The 7,511-nt window shown below is 36.7% G+C and overlaps 1 pseudogene; it reads left to right on the top strand.

Moving 5' to 3' along the window:
• Window positions 1-572: 572 nt before the first annotated feature.
• On the top strand, window positions 573-2,981 carry LOC106748299 (annotated as a pseudogene).
• Window positions 2,982-7,511: the final 4,530 nt, after the last annotated feature.

Raw genomic sequence — 7,511 nt, forward strand, 5'->3', positions numbered from 1 at the left:
CAACGCGTCGGCCTACAGCTCCTTACTCGTCACCAACTACCTGGCCAAAGCAGGGGATGCCAACGATTCCACAGTCTCCGTACAGTCCGGACGTCGCTCCCCCCGACTTCTTTCTGTTTCCACGCCTGAAAGGACCCATGAAAGGAAAATATTTTGAGACCATTGAGGGGATCCAAGCAGCTTGCACCACGGCTTTAAAGGACATTCCGGAGAAGGCCTACCGTGGCGCATTCGATGCCTGGAAAACTCGCTGGAGCCGATGTGTCAACGCAGAAGAAGCCTATTTTGAAGAATTTTGGTGTGTTGTAACGAAAAGTTCAATAAATGTTTTTTTAATCGACTCACTGACATTACTTTCCGGACAAACTATATATCCTATGTTTCCTATGGTTTGTTGGTCACGAAAGTGCATCATATAGAGATGTAGCAAACAAATTTGGGATAACAATTAACATTTTATATCAAGTTATTAGTAGAGTAACATAATTTATTATGTCTCTTGCGCCTAATTACATCAAATATTCCACCGCAGCTAAAAAACTAGAAACTGTTACTCTTTGAAGAGAATAAAGAAAAGGATTTCATGGTATAATCGGTAATAAATTAACATATATATACTTTATATTTATATACTTTATATTTTCTTTATTACATACTCATAAATGATATTTCATCTCCAGGTGTTATTGATAATTCTCATGTCAGAATTTACAAACCAATGAAAGATCCCGAATTATACATAAATCACAAACAATATTTTCCGTTGCACATTCAAAGATGTGTTAATCATAACATGAAATTTATGGATGTTTTTATAAGATATCCAGGTTCTTTGCATGATGCAAGAATATTTCGAAACTCACCGATATATGACAATCTGTATGAACTTTGTGGAGGTATGAAGTACAACATGATAAAAGATGTAATTAAGAATCCTGAATATAATAATTGATATCCATTATAAGTATTTCTGTTACAGATACTTATTTCTTATTGGGTGATAGTGCATACCCTTGACTGAGGGAGTTAATAGTATTATATAGAGACAATGGGCACTTGACACATATACAAAGACTTTTTAATCGCAAATTAAGGGGGTAGTCTGGTGTAGAACGCAAAAAATAAGCACTTTTTTGAGATTTTTTATTGACGAAACTACTGAATATATATTTTTGCAATTAACAGAGTTTATTGTACATATATTGAAGAGTATGAATTAATTTCTTCGTTTATTTATCTCAATAATTGACCAAGTGACAGCACATATACGAAGGCGCCTTTGAAAATGCTTCCCAAACGGCGTGCAGTCTAGTACCTCGTAAAATAATATGAATAAAAAAAAAATTTTTTTGTCAACTATATGAATGTAGTTTCTAGTTATACCAAAGAAACATTAAAAAAAAAAAGAAATTGAAAAATTTTCAACTTAAAACTAAATTTTTGTTTTTGGCCTAAATTTTGCGCGTAATATTGTTTATAACTTTTTATAAACAATTGTTTTAGTTCTAATTGTCGGTATAACTATAAGACAATTCAATTATCTTTAATTGAAAAAAAAATCATATTGATATCTCAAAAGTTGTTTGAGTTATACTGCACGCCAATTTCAAAAACATAGTTTAGAGATAAACACGTTTAAAGTTTTCGAACAAGAAAAAAGGTTGATAAACTATTTTTTTTTTATTTACCTCAACTTTATTATCAATCAGCTATCCCTGGACCATACAGAAGACCTTCTACCTCCTCATAAAGTTCATTTTGTTGTAGTTGTTGTTCTTTGTGCAGCAAACCGATTTTCCTATTAGCGCTTTTACTTCGACGATTCTGAGAAGTGACTCTACTTTGAGTAACTTTATCAGAAAAATTTCTGCAGGTCGTTCCAATTATAATGCCAACTTCTGACATGATTCCTAGCAATGACAAGTAACCTTCATTAAACATAGTTGCTGCTAAATAGGCCGCGATTTCGATAATCTTTCGTCCACAATGTAGATGCTTAGGGGCTAGTCGCCAAATGAGCGAGTTAAAGCTTTCATTGGCATTTTGAGTGAAGCCGCCTAAATCTTTCAAGTAAATCTTTTCTCAATAAGTCTTTGTATATAGGTAATATACTCTCAGCTACAACTGGATGTAAAGGCTCTGGGTGAGTGTATGGAACTCCTAGGCTTTCGGCGCATCGAAATTTACACCAAGAATCTTTAGCAGAAGGACAATTTTCATGTCTTGATTTCTTATCAGTCGATATACTATGCAAATATGTGGCCATTATATCTCTTTGCATATTTTCCACAGATTCTGGATTTCTCATTATTGCGAGGCCGTAGTATTTTGTAAGGGGCTTGTAAGGTAAGCTTTTTTATCAAGGTGTCAGTTAGTTTACCCTTGCCACCAAGTTTCTTTTCTTTTTTGACATTTTGACATTGATGTATATAATGCTTACAAGATTACCAACAGACTACAAGAGTTCCTAAAGGCATTTTAAAACTCTCGTGAGCACTGTGGCTCTGGGGCCTCTGGGAACGCTTACGCATGCGTACTTAGCGAGCTTGTTTCGATCCGCAAAATTTTGAATTTATTTTTGAGACTTCGGGAACATTTTCTAGAGGTAAAAAACTATCATTAAGCAAATTAAGCAAAAAAAAATCGATTTTTTGAAGTTGCTACACCAGGTTACCCCCTTAAGTCCATGTCGAATAATCATTGAAAACGCAATTGGTTGTCTTAAACAATGATTTCGACAGTTATATCACTTTAAATTAAAGGACAAAATAAGAATGGTACAAGTAATATATGTTTATTATGTGTTACACAATAGGACAGATATGCGGGAATTAGAGTTGTTTGAATCGCCAATGAATAATGAAAATCCTGATATCGAAGCACAAAATTTATATATTATTGTCGATAATGATGTGCCAAGGGAATTAGAGAATGGTATGCATACACGTGACGCATTATGTCAATTATTTGCTACACAATAATATTTACAAAAGATCAAATGACAATAAACAATTTCATTGTAACAACATGTATTTTAGTTTATTATGTCTTATTGTTATATATAACATTATTCATAAATATATTCATTAATTTGTCCAGAACAAAACGAAAAACAAAGTTTTCATATTAATACTGAAATATATCACATTCGTTAAAGTAATAGGACGAAAACGAAAACTCCAAACTAATGCTAATAATAATACTAGAAACTAATGATAATACTAGAAACTGTTTTAATCCGTAAATACTTATATGTATGTTTTTATTTTGTAAAATCCAAGATTTCCTTCAGCAGTCGATTTTTCTGTTCTTTTATATCATTATCTCTTGTTAGTTGTTTCACAAGTTTTTCATATGCTAATCTTATTTTTTTATATTCTTTCAACATCTTTTTTTGTATTTCAAGTTTAATATTGCTATCGTCTTGGAAATCATTTGCAAATTTCTCAATTGTTCTTTGACAACTTTCCAACATATACGTGTTGCGTATATTTATATATATTGCAAGATTATATACTGTCGTTTCTTATCATTCTAGCAACGCTATGTAGCAACTACTTATTTCATTTAAAAAAGTATCAATCTATACATTACGTTCATAATATTGTTACAAAAATATTTGTTTAATTGTTGGATGCAATGTCATGCGGCGACCGTTGTTCGACACTTGATTTCAAGTTATATATCTTCTCAACTTGTAACTTTTATTTCGATCGTATTATATTGTATTATTAATAAAATTGTATTAGATACATGAGAATTTCTTTAGAAATGACAATGAAATTTTGTTTTGTAATCAAAATGAAATAATTTCATTATTCGAAATTCTTACGTAACAATTCCATGACACTGTACAAAAACAAGCGTTCTTAAACGTTTTTACTCTTAACTTTTGTGGAGATATTGTGTATCGACTTCTTGTCTCGCCAAAACTACTTTTCGACGATATGATAATAAAAGTTGAATTATCAATTTATCAATAATCGTTTGATGACGTTAATAACTTTTATTCCCTCAGCAAGTTAAATGTTCAAATATTATGTTATGATTTAGCGTGCATTTACTTCGCTATCATAAATATAGATAATGATTCAAATTAAAAAACGAGAATTGTCGTAGATGTAAGTAATCAACGAAATCTCGATTGTTTTCTCAGAAATGAAGTATATCGCGAAAGAAAACAATTATTTCCAAATTTCGAATCATGCCTTAATATAGAGTTACATAGAATTATGCCGTATTCGCTAATACCACTTTTATTATATTGGAAGTACAAATTAGTTCGGTCCGTTTTAAAAAAATGGCTCTGGCTGTTCTGAATGTTTCATAGTGACAGCTGATTTCGGTGGTTTCACAGAAGTTAGACATCTGTCAATAATATTCAATTTATATCGCTTTGAGTTTCATACAAAACCCCTGTTTTTTACTGTGTTGAATATGTCAAATTTTGTGTTAACTAAGCAGCATTTGCAGGAGATCTTAGTTTTCTGCTTTAGTTGGAAGAAAAGTGCAGCTAAAGCGCATCGAATGCTTGTAGAAGTTTATGGTGACAATGTTCCAACTGATAAATCATGTAAGGAATGGTTTCGACGTTTCAAGAATGGTGATTTCAGCGTTGAAGATAAGCCTCGCTCTGGACAGCCAAAAAAATTCGAAGACAAAGAATTTTTTNAATTGGAGGCATTACTCGATGAAGATCCGAGTCAAACGCAAGAAGAGCTTGCAGAATCTTTGGGAGTTACGCAACAAACAGTTTCCGTACGATTGAAATCCATGGAAATGATTCACAAGCAAGGCAATTGGGTGCCTTATGAATTGAAACAGGGAGACGTTGTAAGGCGATTTTTTACTTGCGAGCAGCTGATTCAATGGCAACAAAGAAAGGGTTTTTTATATTGGATTGTGACTGGGGATGAGAAATGGATATTCTACGATAACCCCAAGAAGAAAAAATATTACGCTATGCCCGGTCAATCGTTGTCATCGACCTCAATATTAACACCAAAGCCGAATATTCATGGTTCGAAGGTCATGCTGTGTATCTGGTGGGACCAAAAGGGTGTTGTATACTATGAGCTACTACAACCTGGCGATTCCATTACGGGCCATCGGTATAGGATACAATTGATTCGTTTGAGCCGTGCATTACGAGAAAAACGGCCGGAATATGAGCAAAGACATGATAAAGTTATTCTTCTGCATGATAACGCTCGGCCTCATGTCGCAAAAGTCGTAAAAAATTATTTGGAAACGCTCAAGTGAGATATTTTACCGCACCCGCCGTATTCGCCGGACATTGCTCCTTCTGATTACTGGTTGTTCCGACGGATGCAGCACGATTTGGCAGGTCACCGGTTCACTTCTTTCGCAGAAATCGAAAATTGGCTTCTAACTTGGATCGCTTCAAAAGACGAGACGTTTTTTTAAGATGGAATTCGAAAATTGCCTGAGAGATGGGAAAAAATAGTAGCCAGTGACGGACAATACTTTGATTAATCTGTTCATTCATTTTCTGAAATAAATGCATTTTTGACCACAAAAAAACAGACCGAACTAATGTGTACTCCCAATAACAGTTCGTAAGTGAAGGAAATCGGTCGTTGCTTTCAAAGTTATTTTAAAGATCGTTCTCAAGATATCTTTATAAAAAAAATCTATCTTTAAAATACTATCATTAGATTCTTGCCGTCAAAGTAATATCGCTAGTAACTTGCCTCCTTGCATTTTTGTGCACTATATTTTTTAACGTGTTAACGCACACTTCGACTTTCCGCGGACAAAATAATCATTGTGAGAGGAATACGCGAAATGAACGGTACATGATATCGGGTGTAACAATAATAAGCATGCCGCGACGCCGCTGTTGCAATACCGTCGCGATATCCGTATTTTGCGACGGCCAAATCAACGGTATGAATATTGATACATCTACGCGCATGACCAAAAGCAATATGCAATTCTGCCCGGTCGCGAGAGATGCAGAGTGGTATTTCAACATGTCAACGAAGTGGTCTGTACGCAAGCTCATTCCTCCTCTATGCAGCAGCTCCGTGTTTTCTCTAAAATCCGATCAAATCGTTAAACCGAACGACGTGGCTGCTGCAATTGGAATTCCTTCAGCCGTATTACTCTGTCTAATACACCAGTTCCTATAATGTGATATAAGTACAAAAAGATTCCCGAAGGCGTATACGTATTCATTCGCACATGTCGCTTGTATGTATACATATACGCCAGACACGAAAAACGTTACGAGATTTCTTTCTTTTATGGACGAAAATTCGTCTCCCCCTCCCCTCTCTCTCTCTCTCTCTATCTCTCTCTCTCTCTCTCTCTCTCTCTCTCTTTCTCATTTGTTCGCTCGCAGTCTTCTATCTCCCCCTCTCTTCCTACCTCATTGCGACCCATTCTCCGCTTCCAACGCCTCAGCACGTCCCAGAATCTCGTCCTCAGGATCCTTAGAACAGTGACTTAATCGATATCAGTAACGTTAGAATCTTCGATATGTGATGTATCCGATAACGCGCACCTCGCAATTCTGCGCGAACTACAACGAAGTTCCAAAGCGCGGCCGCAATGTGTCGTAAAGAAGATACGCTGCTCAGCGTTTCAGACTTTCGTCATCCATACTTCGGGATTCTCGGCGTTCCAAATGCATTATAATCAACTGCTATAGAAGAAGATTGATACTTCCAGCGCACGATATAACAGGATAGAACGCATAACGATAGCGTTATTACAAGCGTTTAATCATTTTTCGCGACGCGAAGAACATAAAATCCAGCAAATCCGGCGGTACGAGCGCGCGGAGGAATCAGAAATTATCCCCACGGGCCCAGAGCGCGATGCCTTTGTAATATTTAAACAATAGTAATAAGCTCGCCGGTCGAATGTGAGCGCCGTTAAAAGCACTTATCGTCGTTAAGTCGTCAGTCCACTTTGGCGCGCTGTCTCGTCACGGTGGATAAAGCGAAGTGACATTCAGTACCCGGGATGACGCGCAACAATGACGAAGAAGAAGCGCCCGGCTCTCCGGCAAGATAAAAGGGCGCGAGTTTCTGTTTTGCAAGAGATATAACGACTGAGAATGGCGGAGCATACGGAGCTAATGGCGAGGTTAATGGCGAAATACAAGTAAGCATCAGAACGAGGGTGTAACAAAAGGAACACCGACGGACGGGGGAAGTCGAATGAACGGCGGAAAAAAGGGAAGAAATAAGAGAAAAAGACAGAGGAAGGAGAGGAGAAAAATGGTAAAGGAGTAGCCGCAGGTGGAGAACGAGAGGCGGTGGAGAGAGGAACGCGGAAGAATAGAAGGGAAGAATGAGGTCATGGTTCTCGGCGGGGAATTTGTGTCTGCATTTTAGCATGCGGTGTATAATCCAGTGAACTGCGCCTCATTTCCACCGAATCGATGTAATAAAAGTCGAATTGAGCGTTGTCCCTTTGCTGTCGTCGGGGTACTCAGAGGAAGGGCGCAGCCCTCTGCACCCTTTCGTCCGGGCCCGCTC

The sequence above is a fragment of the Dinoponera quadriceps genome, unplaced genomic scaffold, assembly GCF_001313825.1.
Source record: "Dinoponera quadriceps isolate SergipeBrazil2010 unplaced genomic scaffold, ASM131382v1 scaffold2798, whole genome shotgun sequence".
Taxonomy (NCBI): domain Eukaryota; kingdom Metazoa; phylum Arthropoda; class Insecta; order Hymenoptera; family Formicidae; genus Dinoponera; species Dinoponera quadriceps.